At 36.9% G+C, this 18,524-nt stretch overlaps 1 protein-coding gene and 1 long non-coding RNA gene across 20 annotated transcripts in view; one reads left to right on the forward strand and one right to left on the reverse strand.

Moving 5' to 3' along the window:
• Positions 1-18,524, forward strand: part of RFX3 (regulatory factor X3) — a 303,201-nt gene that overhangs the window by 180,542 nt on the left and 104,135 nt on the right. The window lies entirely within an intron of this gene.
• LOC309634424 overlaps positions 1-18,524 on the reverse strand; it is a 144,362-nt gene that overhangs the window by 77,228 nt on the left and 48,610 nt on the right. The window lies entirely within an intron of this gene.

An 18,524-nucleotide genomic window follows, 5' to 3' on the forward strand; every position in this document is an offset into this window, starting at 1 on the left:
ACTTTACGTAAAAGTGCCTGATACTCAATAAATCTTATTTTCCTGTCTGAACTTTTCCTCCCCCTAAAACTCCCAACCCATCTCCTTTGCATCAACAGTAATGTCAATTTGTACATTTATTTCATTTGAGTTTTTCAGACACTTTGGGTTAAGATTCAGGATGTTATTATAAATAAAGGGACTAATAACTATTATAAGTCACCAGGTTTGTTTTCATTTACCACAGGTTTTTGTTTGCAATCTGTTGGATCTCTAAGTTCTAAAATGAATTCAAATTCTCTCATTGACTCTTCTGTGTGCCCTAGGTTGATAACCTCTGCTTTCTTTATTATTACTGCACCTATTCCTTGGGTGATTTCATAGATTACCATGACACCAACCACGAGGGCAGGGATTTTTGTCCGGTTTTTGTTGTTGTTGTTTTTGTTCCACTGCAATAAATCTAACACCAGAAGAGTGTATGGTATGTAGAAAATGCATTTATTGTTACCTATTATTATAACTAAACAACTTAAAATCCTGGTTTAACTATCTATTAGTTGTATAATCATGGTCAAAGTACTTAACTATTCTGAGCTTTTATTACTCTTTCCTGGGAAGTGGGAGGGCAATTGCCTTACTCTTTCTGGATTGTTGTGAGGATTTAAGGCTATGTGTGTAAAGCAACTAGCACAGGGCCTGGTATATAGTAGATGATACAAAACTGAAAACTCTTCATTGATCTTGACTGTCTCTCTTTTCTCATTGCTTTTGGTCACTGAATCTGCCTAAATCACCACTGCCTTTAAACCTCCATTACCTATAAAATAAAGTGGAACTCTCCACCTTGGCATTCTCCCCCTTCCTACCTCTCTAGTTTCATCTTCCACCTCTTCTAGGAACAACCAACTTTGTGCATGTTTCCCCAAGTACTCTCCTTTCACACCTCTGTATTTTTGGACATGTGGTTTGTTTTCTCTGCTGGAATATCATTCTGTGCCTTTTCTCTTTCCTTCCAAAACTGCTACCCCCGGTATAGTGAAATCTTTACAGACTAACACATCACCCCCTCCCTTGAGACGTGGACCCTGGCTCTCCTCTGCAGTTAACTTATTTGTCCCCTGTACGGTAAAGACAGCACTATACCCAGACTTCCACTTCCACATGGTGCTATGAATGCTTATTTATATTTATCATACTAAGAAGAACTCTCCCTGAATGGGAACTGTTGTCATTTTGTTATTTTATTTACATTTATTTAGGTGATTGACACATAATAAAGGGTCAATACATTTCTGTTACTCTAGTGAATCTATAATACTTTACATATTTTAGACATACTGAATATTTTTTACCTCTTTGTTGTGTAAGGCCAGGGCATCCTGGAGCCTGCTTTCGGAATCTGTACCGTAAATCCAAACTCCTGTTGGCATTTGTCCCGAAAAAAAATAAGGATGCCTGCCACTTGGTCCTTTATGCTATCAGGGAAAATAAATGGGTTTCTAGACACTGCTAGAGGTCACTGAATTGTATTGTCGTTTCATTCTTGCCTGTGGTAGATCTGTCACAACTACCTCAGAGTAAAGTCATTATATACTCTACCTTTGTTCAAGCAGGTACCATTTCCTACCTAGTGTGTTCTCCTAGTTCAAAGACATCCTAGGTAAAGCCTTACCAGACCCCACTGGAGAGCTAAGTTATCATTCTGCCATTCCATAACATTTTGTCTTACATTTATTACAGCATTCTGTCAGCTAAGAAGCCAAGAAAATCTGACAAAAAGAGGTTTAAACAAATTAGGACTTTTATTTTTGTCAGGTAATAAGAAATCCAGAGGTAGCATATTGTGCAAATAACTGGCACCATGTGGTGCAAATATAAAATAAACCTTAGTGGAGAAAATCTTACAAGCTGGCATAAATCACTTCCCTCTAGTTAGACTGGATTGCACCATGGAAATTGCTCCAGTAGAAGATCTCTGGCCTCACAGAGTGCTACATATTTCTAGAGATCAGGGCAGTAGACATTAACTGGTTATGTAGTAGAAAAAAAAATGGCTTTCTTATCTAGGGAGGAGTGGGTGCCTCTGAAGCTCAGTTCCATCAGCCTGTTCTTCCATTAGGATTAACTTAGACCAGCTGAGCTGGCTTAGTGCTAAGCTAACCAAAGATGACAGGAAATGAGCCTAGAAACATCCACAATTGTACTTCCTCTTAGTCTGTGGCTGACATTAGTTTAGCAGCTCAAGGATGTCAGGGCCAAGATTTGCTGGTACGGTAGTAAATTTGCTTTGGTTACAGCCATCACATCTGTATTCCAGACAGCAAGAAGAGGGAAGGTGGAAGAAGAGGATATGTTACATATGGTATATACGTACATATATATATATGTGTACACACACACACACACACACACACACACACACACACACACAGGCTTTCCCAGAAACTCCCAGCTCCATTTTGCTTATATCTCATTGGCCATAACTGTGTAACAAAGTAGTAGTTAGGGGACTTCTGTGGTGGTGCAGTGGTTAAGAATCCGCCTGCCAATGCAGGGGACACAGGTTTGAGCCCTGGTCCGGGAAGATCCCACACGCCACAGAGCAACTAAGCCTGTGCTCCACAACTACTGAGTCCACATGCTGCAACTACTGAAGCCCGAGCACCTAGAGCCCATGCTCCACAACAAGAAAAGCCACAGCAATAAGAAGCCCACGCACCTCAACGAAGAGTAGCCCCCGCTCACCACAGATAGAGAAAGCCTGCGCGCAGCAACAAAGACCCAACGCAGCCAAAAATAATTAATTAAAAAAAAAAAAGTAGTAGCTAGCTGCAGAGGAATCTAGGAATGCAGGTTTGTAGCTTTCATGTCTATATGGTAGATGGCAGCAAGGGAAAAGGGTAGTTGGCATGCATGTTGAGACAGTTAACTCCGTAATATCTATCACGGTCATTTATCATTGACCCAAGGTAAAGGAGAGTGATTACTAGTGTGTGACTTTGTGAAAGATACACAGCCTGCTTCACTTTCTTCATTTATGAAATATGGAGATAGCTTATCAAAAGTATTTTGTGTAGCTTCTGAGAAATTGTAAACACTCAATAAACATTAGTTATCACCGTACAATTATGTGCTCTAGTTTTTTATTTTTACATTTTCCTCTCCTATTTATCGTTCTGAATTCTGCATATTGCCTTGTGCCTTTTAAAACTACCCCGCCGCTGACATTAGGGTCTTCCATATAATAGGTAAATGTGAGATTGGTGAGTTCACTCATTCACAAAACCTTAGAAAATCAGCACCTCTAAAGTTGGCTCTTTAAAATTATAGGCCCCATTTAAGTGCAGAAATAATTCAAAGTAAACATCTCACGCCAACATGAATTTTCTATGGCCCGCAAACTAAGTTGGTTAGATCATGACTAATGAGGTCTAGGTCATGAGTTCATTTGCCACAAAGTCCAATTAGTTTTGATCCAGTCTGTGTGGGCCCAGACTGCATCCTCAACTCCAGCTAATTATGTCACAAATGTGCACGTTGGTCAAGATAGAGAAGATGCATCTTTAAAAACCTTTCATTACAATTTCAATTTCAGTACAACATTTGACTAAAGATTCTGTAGCACCATTTTCATATTTACTAAAGAAACATTGTGTTGCCATGAATTACACTCAAAATTTTAGTAGTTAGAGGACTATGAACATCTTTTTTCAAATATAACCAAAAAAATTTTTCAGCTTAAGCTATTCCAATCTTTCTGTAATTTTGTAGCGCTGACATTTAACTATGTACAATTTTTGTCTCTAAAGTTCATTTTGAAGTCTTTATACTCCCTCTTTTTATTTGATACACTTCCATGTGTGTTAGGAGAGAGTATTTCATATTCTTCTGTTCCACCATATTAAATTAATAGCCAACTAGTGTTTGGTCCCTGACTTGGATCATAGTGAGATTCCCACTTCTTTGTGATAATAAATGCTTTTTGCTAATGAAACTCACAGAAGATAGGGATGCCGATCTTTATCATGAACTTTCAAGCACCCAGTACATGGCCCTGCAGCCTGTGCATGGTTAGTAAGTACTGGTTCACTGTTGCTCCTGTCACCAGCAGCCCCATGCCAAGTAGCCATAATGCAAGGGATCTCACTCAAGAGGTGATGATAGCCCTCACAGATATGTGTCATCACTTATGAAAATGTGTAATCATTATAATTTGACAATACTAAAGTATTTACTGGTTCTCTCTATGACTATGGACGTTACTGGTAGCATAACAGGATTTAACAGTATGAGTCAGTGAGTGAGGATGTATATTTCAAGTGAACAACTGAGACTGCTTTATAGTGGTGTTTTGGAGTAGAATAGCTTTTTACTCAAGGGAGAAGGTAACCTAACTCTTGTTCCTCCTTATCATTGCTTCTGTAGGAGCCCACATTTGTGTATTTCCTTGCAATAGTTTTCCCAAGAATATTTTTTACTGGGCTGGATCATAGTCTTGTCCATTGTTATGGATTCTTACAATTTATGATATCTAATAATTTAGTAGATTGTAATTAAAACAGCTGGTAAACAGTGCATACCACGTAGAGAGAGTCCAATTCAATTGAAATTTCTTGTAGCCGAGAAATCAATTTTTTTAAATAATGATTTTTTTTCTTTCCCCCACTCCTTTTTTGACTCATACTTCCCCACTTATTCCTCCATCATATTAGTCAAAGTGGAAATAAAGACATCATACTGTATCTTGTCCAAATTAAGAAATCTTTTTTGAAAAAACTTTTTTAATTTTAAAGGATTTTCTTATATCAAGTGGTCTTTGAAGCTTATCCGCTGTTTAGAGATGATTAGTGTTTTAAAATGTCAAGGTGTTCATTGTAATGGGTATCTATTGCAGTAAGACTTGACTGGTAGAAAGTATTCTCATAATCTTCCTGTTTAAATTACAGATTTCTCATCAAACCCAATAAAGAATTTACCAAACTGTGTTTCATAAAATGTCCCATTAAAAAATTCTGTGGTTTCACAAGCAGGAAAACACTGCATGAACTTCTTTTGTGGACTTTAAATTTCTGTTAGTTTTTTAAAGGCTCTGAGAAATCCTCTAGGAAAGAAATGTCGTGTTTTAAAAACTGACCACAGAACTCTTATCTGAATAATATTTAATAACATCACATGGTATACTTTAGGAGGTGATACATTATTAATATATTGACATTGACTAGATTTATTCAAAATCCATTGGACTCACCTTTATTTGAAAATCATATAGGTAGTGCGTTTTCTGAAGCCATCCAATTATCCTTTCCATATGCTTTTAAAATAATTAATAAAAAACCTTAATAGGGATACTCTTCAAGTTTCTATTTTGTCTTTCAGTGAAATAGTAAGTTTTAAGATTTTGCAGGTAAAATTATGCTTTATTATTATCATTTAAATGTTCTCTGCTTAGAAGAAATAGTTGTATGGTATTTCTGTAATTGAGATGAAGAGGCTACTTTCTTTATGCTTCTACTGATATATACATTCAAATTGGTGTAGGATCTGGTTAATGAATCCACTTGCCACTTAGATTTCAGTAAGTATATGGCTGATTACTTAGAAAGCTCTTGGAGAGAGAACTACCATTTTGTGTAAAAAAGAGCACTGAGGTCCTCTACATTTAGAGAAGAGCCTGTTTCATCCATCTCCAAAAATGGAAGGATTTATTTTTTTTTTTAGGTTTATTTTTTGTTGTTATTCAATTTTATTTTATTATATTTATTTTTTTTAATTTTTATTGGAGTATAGTTGATTTACAATGTTGTGTTATTTTCAGGTGTACAGCAAAGTGAATCAGTTATAAATATACATATATCCACTCTTTTTTAGATTCTTTTCCCATATAGGCCATTACAGAGTACTGAGTAGAGTTCCCTGTGCTATATATAGTAGGTCCTTATTAGTTACCTATTTTATATATAGTAGTGTGTATATGTCAATCCCAGTCTTCCAATTTATCCCTCCCCTCCTTACCCCCTGGTAACCATAAGTTTGTTTTCTACATCTGTAACTCTATTTCTGTTTTGTAGATAATTTTATTTGTACCCTTTTTTTAGATTCCACGTATAAGCAATATCATATGATATTTGTCTTTCTCTGTCTGACTTAGACTGACTTCACTCAATATGACAATCTCTAGGTCTATCTACATTGCTGCAAATGGCATTATTTCGTTCTTTTTTATGGCTAACGTTCCATTGCATATGTGTACCATATCTTCTTTATCCATTCTTCTGTCGATGGACATTTAGATTGCTTCCATGTCCTGGCTATTGTAAATAGTGCTGCAATGAACATCTTTTCAAATTATGGTTTTCTCTGGATATATGCCAAGGAGTGGGATTGCTGGATCATATGGTAGCTCTAGTTTTAGTTTCTTAAGGAAACTAAAACTAAAAACTTAAGGTTTTTTAGTTTCTTAAGGAACCTCAATACCATTCACCACAGTGGCTGTACCAGTTTACATTGCCACCAACAGTGTAGGAGAGTTCTCTTTTCTCCATACCCTCTCCAGCATTTATTGTTTGTAGATTTTTTGATGATGGCCATTCTGACCTGTGTGAGGTGATACCTCATTGTAGTTTTGATTTGTATTTCCCTAATAATTAATGATGTTGAACATCTTTTCATGTGCTTTTTAGCCATCTGTATGTCTTCTTTGGAGAAATGTCTATTTAGATCTTATGCCCATTTTTTGATTGGGTTGTTTGTTTTTTTGATATTGAGTTTCATGAGCTGTTTGTATATTTTGGAGATTAGTCCCTTGTTGGTTGCTTCGTTTGCAAATATTTTCTTCCATTCTGAGGGTTGTCTTTCGTTTTGTTTATGGTTTCCTTTGCTGTGCAAAAAGCTTTTAAGTTTAATTAGGTCCCATATGTTTATTTTGGATAGAAAGTCCAGAGATAAACCCACACACCCATGGTCACCTAATCTATAACAAAGGAGGCAAGAATATACAATGGAGAAAAGAGAGTCTCTTCAACAAGTGGTGCTGGGAAAACTAGACAGCTACATGTAAAAGAATGAAATTAGATCACTCCCTAACACCGTGCACAAAAATAAACTCAAAATGAATTAAAGACCTAAATGTAAACCCGGATACTGTAAAACTCTTAGAGGAAAACATAGGCAGAACACTCTGACATAAATCACAGCAAGATGTTTTTCAATCTGCCTCCTAGAGTAATGGAAGGCTTTCAAATATGGCTTCTCAGAATATCAGAGTTGTGAAGGTCGTGGAGATCATTTATTCTAATCTTTCCACTTTGCAGGTGGGTAAACTGAGGCCCAGAGAGGTGCAATAATTTGTACCTCTAGTTAGGTAGTATTTAGAGTTCATATTTTCTGACCTTCAACACATATTCCTTTCCAGTGATCTGTAGGTAGAGGTCTTTTGATCATGAGTTATTTGGAGGTTTGGGGGGAAGGGTTGGCCAATCATAAAAAAAATTTTTAGTAAATTTTATACATTATGCTATTGTATTATTGTATATGTTATTGTAGATAATAAACTCGTGGGGTTTTTTATGACTGATGACTCTTTAAGACTAAGAGTCTGTTGTTGTTTGTATGAATCATCGTATTTTTTTTTAATCCCATCTTATACTTTTATAGTTAAATTTATTTTGTGAATATAGGATGTTCTTTGGATATTCATAAAATATATAGAAAAGTCCATATTTACTAATTTTTCAACATCAAATGTTTTAGTTAAACAGCTTCCAGAAGAAAACGCTATTATTTGACTGCCCTGGCTGTATTCCTTTTTAATATTTCTCATTCGTAGAATTAATTGATGCACATTAAGGGCAATTTGCTCTGTGATATTTTCATATTCAGTAGCATAATGTCCAGAATAATTCTGCATTATAACACTTGGAAAAGTTTAGACCTGTAAATTTTCTCTTCCTCTCCTCCCTCCTTTTTTTTTTTTTTTTTTTTTTTTAAAAAAAAAGGTGAAAATGGGCTTCCCTGGTGGCACAGTGGTTGAGAATCTGCCTACCAATGCAGGGGACACGGGTTCGAGCCCTGGTCTGGGAGGATCCCACATGCCGCAGAGCAATTGGGCCCATGAGCCATAACTACTGAGCCTGCGCGTCTGGAGCCTGTGCTCCGCAGCAGGAGAGGCCCCGATAGTGAGAGGCCTGCGCACCGCGATGAGGAGTGGCCCCCGCTCACCGCAACTGTAGAAAGCCCTCGCACAGAAACGAAGACCCAACACAGCCAAAAATAAATAAATAAATTTATAAAAAAAAAAAAAAAAAGGTGAAAATGAAGGAAATCCACATGTGCTTTTTTAGGTTTAGAACCAACTTGTATTGTTTTCTTAAATGAACTTCAGAGGCCCAAGTTCAAGTATCATTTCTCTTACTGACTACAGTATAACATCAGGCAAATAACACATTTGCACCTAGATTTCCTAATTTGTGAAATGAGGATTAATAGTTCAAAGCATTAATTACTAACCAGTTCAGGTTCAGGATGGGGAGGGTGTAATGAGAGAGAGCAGGAAATGGGGTTATTTGTATTGTCTGAAAAAACATATTCACTTTTAGTATAGTTACTCTTATAAAACTAACTGCAAAAGAAGTTAAACTTATAAAAATCTCTGCGTGAACAAATATTTGGAAGCTAGAGTGAGAACTCTTTGTTTGGGAGTATGCCTTGGAAAAGGTTGGGAAACACTGTATTGTGCTTCACAAGAGACTACAGTCTTGTAGATCCCCCAGCTATACAGAGTTGAAGGCTGGTTCACAAAGGTTGAGCTTTGTAATGGCCAGAAGGTTTTGGAGGGGACAAATCCAACAAATCTTAGTCTGGCCCTCAGAAGGAGTCAGACGAATAGACTTGCCTCCAGGGAATCCTCCGAGGTCCCAAACTGCCTGAGTCCAGCAGTGTGCCTAACTTTGGGTATGGGGCATACCACATGTTTGCCTGGAGTTAGCACCTGGGTTGGCCTCAACAACATACACACATGCTTTAGCTGCGTTTATCCATTTTTGAAAGTCCCACTTGACAACATATCCATCTCTAACAAGTACCTGGTTTCTCTGTTCCTCTTTATAGTGAATCCTCTTAGGATTGACCTCATATTCTTCATTCTCTTCCAAGCTGGCTTTTTTCTCCACATTACAATGAAGTTGCTCTTATCAAAGTCATTGATGACCTCCATTTGTTAAATCTAATAGACTTTCTTCTAGATTAACTTTTCTAAATCTCCAGCAATCAACTAGTCAGCTACTCTATCCTTGATTCTTTGTCTTCTTTGACTTTATATTCTTCTGTTTTCTTCCTGTGTTATTGAATCCTCCTCAGTCTTATTATTGGCCAAACAGTTTTTCTGTGCCCTAAGTTTCCTTATTGTTTCTAACAGAGACATTTCTTCCACAACACTTATGACTATCTGTCATTCTCCACTATCTACTTTTAACTTATCTAATATCTGTCTTTTCCCCACTAGAATGTAACTGTCATGTGGGCCCAGTACCTTGTTTGTTTGCTCCCCATTCTCTCTCTCATACCTACAACGGTCGTATATGATAGGTGCTCAATCTGTATTTGTTGAATTAATTGAATAAAGAATAGCATTTGATGACAGGTGAGGCACAAGAGCAGATTACTTGGTAGTTTTAAATATACACGGAAAAATGAATGGAACTGAATTGAGATGCTGCTAACATAGTATAACACACCTTTTTTTTCAGTTTTTTTTTTTCTAGTACAATTTTTTTGAGCTTATGTGCATATATATGGTTGCTCAGTTCTTCTTTTCTTTTTTTTTCAAGTATACAATACAGTATTATTAACTATAGTCACTAAGCTGTACATTAGATCCCCAGAACTTATTCGTCTTATAACCGAAAGTTTGTACCCTTTGACCAATATCTCCCCATTTCTCCCACCTCCCAGCCCCTGTACCATTCTGCTCTCTGTTTCAATGAATTTGATTTTTTTTTAATTGGGGTATAGTTGCTTTACAATGTTGTGTTAGTTTCTGCTGTACAACGAAGTGAATCAGCTGTATCTGTACATATATCCCGTCCCTCTTGGACCTCCCTCCCACCCCCCCCACCCCCATTCTACCCCTGTAGGTCACCACAGAGCACCGAGCTGAGCTCCCTGCACTATACAGCAGGTTCCCACTAGCTATCTGTTTTACACATGGTAGTGTACTTATGTCAATCCCAATTTCTCAATTCATCCCACCCCCCATGACCCCCCGCCCCCGTGTCCACACGTTCATTCTCTACATCTGCGTCTCTGTTCCTGCCCTGCAAATAGGTTCATCTGTACCACTTTTCTAGATTCCACATATATGCGTTAATAAACGATATTTGTTTTTCTCTTTCTGACTTGCTACACCAATGAGTTTGATTTTTAATATTCCACATATAAGTGATATCATACAATACTTGTCTTTCTCTATCTGACTTACTTCACTTAGCATAATGCCCTCAAGGTTCATCCATGTTGTTGCAAATGGCTGAATAAGAAGTAAGTGTTGGAGAGAATGTGGAGAAAAAGAACCTCTTGTGCACGATTGGTGGGAATGTAAGTTAGTACAGGCATTATGAAAAACAGTATGGAAGTGCTTCAAAAAATTAAAAATAGAACTACCATATGATCCAGCCCAGTTTTTCTTATTTGTAAATTTAGACCAGTAACTCTGGATCAGAATCTTTTATGATGTCATTCCTGCCAAAGTTGATTTAAGTCTATATCTACTTCCCTGACTTCTGTTGTCAGGGCAGATGACCTGTATATGTACTTATTATGTGCACCTTTTTGGTATGCTTCAAAAACCATTATAGCAGTGAACAGAAATTTTGGTAATGGCTTTCATGGATAACTGCCACAGAATATAAAACTTCTTTTATAACTGTGGACTTTGACTTTTTAAAAAACTCAAATAAACTAAAAGCACTAATAGTTGTGAAATAGCACTTTTTTTCCTTACTCCTGTGAAAGTTGGTCTTCACATTTTTATTATCCTCTAGTACAGTGGTTCTCTAAGTGTGTTCCTCAGATCAGCAGCATGTACCTCATCTGAGAAATGCCAACCTTGTTAGAAGTGCCAGTTTTGGTTCGCTAGCCCTGTTCTACTGAATCAGGAATTCGGGGAATGGAGCCTAGCAATCTGTGTTTTAACAAACCCTTCAGGTGTTCTGATGTGCACTAAAGTGTGAGAACCACTACTTTACGATATACAAATGAAGAATTGAAATGCACAGTAAAGTGTAAATGTCCAGATATCTTTATGTAATGATAATTTAAAGTTATGATTTCAGTACTCTGCACATTATCAGCATATATAATATTAAAAATACTACATATGAATGAAAAAGCTCAATTAGTTATTGCAAGGATTATTATTGCATTTTAATAATTCATTCTTGTATTTCCTCTGTAGCTGTTGTGGCAACAGCTCGATAAATGCTTTTATTTTTTACCTATTGTTTTAGCAGTTGAAATAAGTATGTCTTCTGAATTTAAATCAAGTGTTTCATTAGTGATTCTAGTATTTTATTACTTTATATGTAGTTTATTGTTTTTTATTCTTAGGTAATAGTCTCTTATATTACGTCACTTGAATTCCTTTCTGAATTACTGTTTTCCCCTTTGGTGTCTTGCACAAAATGGACCTGTCACCTCTCTGATGTACCTTCTGCCTTCAGTCTGACTTAGAGCATTCAAGAAATGATCTATGTCAAAACTCAAAAAAGGGGCTTCCCTGGTGGCGCAGTGGTTGAGAATCTGCCTGCTAATGCAGGGGACACGGGTTCGAGCCCTGGTCTGGGAAGATCCCACATGCCGCGGAGCAACTAGGCCCGTGAGCCACAACTACTGAGCCTGCGTGTCTGGAGCCTGTGCTCCGCAACAAGAGAGGCTGCAATAGAGAGAGGCCCGCGCAACGCAATGAAGAGTGGCCCCCGCACCGCAATGAAGAGTGGCCCCCGCTTGCCGCAACTGGAGAAAGCCCTTGTACAGAAATGAAGACCCAACACAGCCAAAAAATAAATAAATAAAACAAAAACAAAAAAAAAAACTCAAAAAAGTAGTGCATGTTAGCCAACCAGATATTACATACCACAAGACTGCAATTTGTTGAAGATTCCAAATAATTTAGCTACTTCTATGCAGGGCTTTGGTGACTCCCATAAAAACTTTACAATGAAAAACTGTTTAAGAGTTCTTGGTTTCAAGCAGCAGAAACCAAGTCTGGCTTATTTAAGCAAAACAAAGAATTTATTGAAAGATATTTGTGACTCAGAATTTCTAGGAAGTCTGAAGAATCAAGCTGAAAAAAGACAGGTACAAGCATTGTTAGACAGCAGCCAGACCAAAGGCAAAAACACACCCCAGGAGTTGTCCAGTAAGGACACCACACGACCACAATCATCTCAAACGCTGTTGGCCATTGCTGCCGCTATCTCTAACAACAGTTCTCCCAGTTCCCAAATTCTCCTAGCTCCCAAACTTTTTGAAAATATTTAAAACTGATTCATTCTGGCTGCCTTTAGTTACTTATATCCTCAGTCAAGTCCAATCAGACATATATTTGCTAGCACTACATGGAAACACCTTACAATAAGATTATGTCCTCTCATTATATCTAATGAACATGTTTCAGAATCATCTTACATGGCTTATCTGTAGCAGTGTGCCCTGTTTGCTACTCCCTTTTCTCATGGTTTCCTGTTACGTCTCTGACCTCAGGCCTTTCTTTAAGTTGTTTCTCTGGCTGGAACATTGCCTTACCTCCCCGTACCTTAGCTTCCTTAAACTCCTCTCCCAGCTTAAAATAACATCCAAACTTCTTGCCATAGTCCATAATGATATCTTTAAGATTTTTAAACAACCATCCACATTGAGAAAATTAGATGTACATTTTTATACTCAGATAAATATACACATGCACACACACACACACCGTATATGCATATGACAGAAACAAAGTTTCTCAAGATAATTCTTATCCTTACTAGGTGTGATATGTTCTGATGTTGTCTAGTCTACTATAGTCTCTTTCTTTTTTTAATGCTAGTGTGACCCATTAAATTGTGGATCATGACCCACAGTTTAAAAAATTTGTTTACACTACTTACATGTTTAGTTTTTATCTACTTTTTAAACCTCATTTGTTTCTAATGTCCTTCTCATTCATTTTAACCAACCATTCCAAACTTCTAATTCCTTCCTAAATACCAGGATCTTTCCTGTGTCATGGCTTTTGCACATGCCACACTATATCTTCCTGATATATTTTTCTTCCTGTTTTCCATAGGACTGACTTCTTTTTATCCTTTAGTTTCAACCTAAATATCTCTTCTTCAGAGGTAACATTCCTTGACTAGTTGATCTAATATGCACCCTCCCATTTATTATACTTTAATATTCTATTTTTCTCTTTCATAAATTTAAGAAAATGTCTAATGATCTTATTTCCTTTCTTATTTTTGACCACCTGCCCCTTATGTTATGCAGCCCTTATGATAGTAGAGGTCATGGTCCTTTTTTCCCAGGTGCCAGAATAGATGCTCAGTAAATATTTGTTAAAAGAATGTGTACAGAGTAGCCTGAAAGCAATAAAACATTGTACCAATGTAAGATATAATGATCAACATTACTATATTCTATCTTCATAATAAATTTTATGGTGTGAAATTTGCAAGGTATTTTATTTTCTTAATTGGCCATTTTCATACCATTGCTTGATTTTGTAGTTGACTAGCTTATTGGTGAGAGGATATTCAAGACCTAGGTAAAATACAAAACACATAATTTAGAGATATTATATATCTGGACTTGTGGATAAGACACCTGAAGATAAAGAAAACAGAAAAATTGGTTATAACTAAAATAAATTGACATACATAATCATCCTAGTGAATAAGCAAGCAGGGAATATTCAGGGTCATGCTTAGTCAAGGTATATGCTAAGGCATGATGGGATGCAAACAGCACTAATTTACTGAATTCAATGGATCAGAGTCCTGACATTTACATAGAACCTGATAATAGAGTCAGCTATGAAGAAGCGTCTGTCAGCAAGTATGCACATATCTATGTGTTTACATTCATTACTGGATACATATGCAGAACAATGGAAAGATTTCTCTTCTGCTATAGAATAATGTGACACATTATTTTCATAACGGTCTGAGGCAATCAGTAAAGAACAATCAGGGCTTCCCTGGTGGCGCAGTGGTTGAGAATCTGCCTGCCAATGCAGGGGACACGGGTTCGAGCCCTGGTCTGGGAAGATCCCACATGCCGCGGAGCAACTAGGCCCGTGAGCCACAATTACTGAGCCTGCGCGTCTGGAGCCTGTGCTCCGCAACAAGAGAGGCCGCGATAGTGAGAGGCCCGCGCACCGCGATGAAGAGTGGCCCCCGCTTGCCACAACTAGAGAAAGCCCTCTCACAGAAACGAAGACCCAACACAGCCGTAAATAAATAAATAAATAAATAAATAAAAATTTAAAGAACAAACAAAAGGAACACAAAAGCATCTTTCAAGTGTGCACAGAATTGCTTGGGAATTTAGCTGTTTCAGTAGTGTACAGTGCGGAAATAGTTAGCTGCTTTCAATCTGATATGCCAGAAATTCAGTACTTTTCTCAAACGTATGTCTTGGAAATTTCTGGGGAAATAATGTGCAAGCAATATCTCATATGTATTCATTTTAGCAGTATGAAAGACAAGTTGATCCTAGGTATCAGAATTAAAGAGTTATTATTTCTAGTACCTAGAAAGAAAGAAGTGTTTATTTTTGTTGGTGGTGCCTTTTTTTTTAAACAAAATTTCTCCAGTATTTACTCAGGAGCTTAGAACATTTAGAACTGAAAAGACGTTTAGGAATTATCTGTGCCTGACTCTGGCTCTGGCTCCAGACAGGCCTCCAACAAATGTGTTAATGCTTATCTTCTTACCCTTGAAGAACAATGATTAAGGATATTATGGTCTGCCTCTATTACCCAATCCAGTGTTTAAAAGTCTCCTCTCTTCCCCACTGCAAGTGTATAAGTGTCAGAGACAAATTCAGCAACAATTTGTGACACTTCATTTCCTAATATAATTGTGTCTTTTTTCCCCTGGAAATTACCAGTCTTTACCCCAGTGTGTGTTTATGCAAGCCTTCTCCTCAGTCCCATGGGTTATGATTGAGTAATGAGCATAATTTATGGATTAGGTGTACTCTTTAGCGACTTTCACTCTTATCCTGTTCTTTGCTCATTTTTTAGCTAATGAATCATCTCCAACTAGGGGGAAGTATGGAAATCAAAGCTCTTTGCTGCCATATTTTTATGCTGACTTGAGGGCTATAGATACAGATTTTATATATCTGTGATGCATTTGTTTACATTACTATTGTTCACTGAGGACTAATTACATAAAGGAGTCATACCCCAAAGATGGAGTGATTTAAACCCCCTGGAATGTTTCTCTTATAATAGAGTTGCAACTTGCATGATCATAGAACTTCTGAAATCTAAGTGTGCAGTGGTAAGTATCCTCCAAAATAGTCTCACCTTTTCCATCTCTGTTTCTTTACCATTCCAAGTACATCTTCTGCAGATTCCATTCTGAGTAAGAGAGGAGAGTAGTGGGGTGTTAGTAAACAGTTAACTTAGGTATAAGGAACTCCCAAATAGCAACAGAAAGTCCATATGTTCCCTATACCGGCTTTTGGGACTGTTCCTCAATAGTCATTCAGACGTATCATTGACATACATAAAAAGTTAAGTTCTTTTTATGTGACAGAATGGTTGAGAGCATGGGCTAAGTGCAGATTCCAAATCCATTTTTTACCAGCTGTGTGCTTTGGATAAAGCTATTTAACCTATCCAAACTTCAAGTATTCACCTTGTCTGTGGAAATAGAAATTATAACAGTACCCATCTCATAAAGTTGTAATGAAGATTAAATGAGTTAATACCTGAAAAGTACATAAAATGGTGCCTGTTGCGTAGTAAATGGTCAGTAAATATTAGCTATTGATAGCCATTATTACATGATTTATTTATAAAATCAACTTACTACTGGGGAGCGTGCTTAAGCCTTTTGTTTGGACTATGGAATGGAAAGCTGGCACCATTTCCTGCATCTGTCAAAGTACTTATTTATTGCCCTATATCTATGTGTACACCTTACTTGGTTGTACTTAAATACTAACATCAGATTGTGTTATTTTAAGCACAGCCAAATAGGGTCACTATCATATTTAGCAGACATAAATTTAAATGACCTCACTTTTCTTTTCACCTAAATTTGAAATCAACATGGCTGTTTTATTTTATTAAATAAATATATAATGAAAGAAATACATAAATGAGGTATCCAGCTGGGAAATACAACAATAATGAGAAGAACTGTATATTTAAAATGGCATTTTTCTATCTATTAAAAAAACGTTCTCTATGGAGTTGTTTCTGTCACCACCCCAAACTAAAATTTGTACGTTGATCTGTGGTGGCTCTTTCTGGAAAGCAGTAACTTTACCCAGTGTGGAATACTTTTGGAGCACTCTAATTATTTTACTAAAATTTACATTAGAAATTACATTACAAAATAATTTGTAATGGGTTAAAATGACCTGTTTGAAATAATACAGAAAAATCTTGGACTAGTTTAGCACAATTTCTCAATTGTGGTAACCAATTTGTTTGGTTTAACAAAACAAAAGAAGGATTTATGTTTTAGAAATTTACGGAAGTCACCATTATGTCAAATGTACTTTCAAACAGAATCATATTCTATTTGTTGGTTAGTGTGCCCACTGTGTAGCTGCAACTGTGTTAAGTGTTGAGGGTACATATGGGAATAAAACATAATTTCATGGGAGTATGAATACATGAGGAAATTAACAGTGTATAGAGAGCTGTGTTTCAGGTATGCACAAGGTGTTAGGAAAGTACAGAGAACAGAACATAACAGGCCTGTGAGGAGTGGCCACAGAGGGCAAAGGGTGCGGAAAAGTAATTCTGAGATAAGGTGATGCGTGAACTGAGAGTTTAAGGGTGATTTAGACAAAAGAAGAGAGCTGAAGAAAAATGTAAAGGCCTTCTAGACAGGAAAACATGAGATATAGCAGGGAGGCAAGAGAAGATGGCACGTTACAGGGACCAGCAAAAAGGTCAGTGTGGTGTAAACGAAGAAAGCACTTGAGGACATGACTGATATCAAGTCCAGAGATCATGCAGGCATCGGCTCTGATGGTTCTTATAAGGCAGGTCAAGGGTTGTGAATTACTTCCGAAGGCAAGAGAGAATCATGGAAAGGTTTTTAAGAAAAGCTTTATTTTCATATTTGCATTTTAGAAAAATTCCCCTGGCAGCAAAGTGAAGATAGATTGGAAGAGAGACTGAATAGAGGAAGGAAAACTAATTAGAAGGCAGTTATAATGGAGAACATTATGAGTTAAGGCAAGTGAGTACAAGAATGGAAAGGAGAATTGGAGAATTATTTAGAAGGTAAAATTAGTAGGATTTAGTGACTGATGTCAATCTGAGCACGGAAAGTCAGCAATAATTTCCAAAGCTGAGGGTTGTGGTGTTGCCCTCTGCTGAGAGGGGGAATATAGGAAAAAGAGCGAGAGAGAGAAAGAATTCCCTTTTAGGCATATGTTCAATTTTACATTTGAGACTTCCCATATATCATGGGGTTCCCTAACAGAGATAACCAGGTGGCTTTTAGAAACCTAGATTTAAAACTCTTGAAGTATAACTAGAAAGTGGAGATATCAACTTACGAGCATGTATATGGTCATGTAGTATATGATAAAGGTATATGGTCTGAATAAACGTGAGAAAAAAATAAGAGCTGAAAATGGAGACCTCAGAAATTACCAGTATTTAATGTGCCAGAAAAATGGAGCCTCCAAAAGCTCTCGAAACATAGTGGTTAAAAAAAGTAAAAGGTGAAAAAAAAATGTCATAGAAACTAATGAACAAGAGAGGTTAAAAGAGAAAGACCTTGCACATAGAAAATGTCTGCAAATATCTACACTGAATTGTCAGTACTGCCTAGCTCTGGAATGTGGTGTTGAAGATAATGACCAAAACACTGGGAATTTTAATTTGATGTTTAAGTTTTTAAATAAAGTATTTTATACCTCTTTACTATTTTTGCAACTTCTTGTGAGCTTATACTAATTGCAAGTAAAAATAAAAGTTATGTTAAAATATAAGTTATAGTCAATTGAATATTAAAAATACATCAGTCGAACAAGCTGCTTAATCAGGACAGAACAAGGAGGGAAAGGGCAACATGGCGTGGTCAACAATATTATACTGCAGATAGGTCAAGAAAGATGAGGACTGACAGCAGCCTTTTAGCTTGGTATTTAGATGTGGTCACAAGTGACCTTATTAAAAGCACTTTCAGTGAGAGGCTAAGGGCAGAAGCTTGACTGCAGTTGTTGGGAAGCGGAAAGTGAGGACATGAGGTGGCATAGTGATCACATCAAGGAGAAACTTGAGTGTAAAGAAAATGAAAGAGTTA

The sequence above is a fragment of the Balaenoptera borealis genome (assembly GCF_965194805.1).
Source record: "Balaenoptera borealis genome assembly, chromosome: 8".
Taxonomy (NCBI): Eukaryota; Metazoa; Chordata; class Mammalia; order Artiodactyla; family Balaenopteridae; genus Balaenoptera; species Balaenoptera borealis.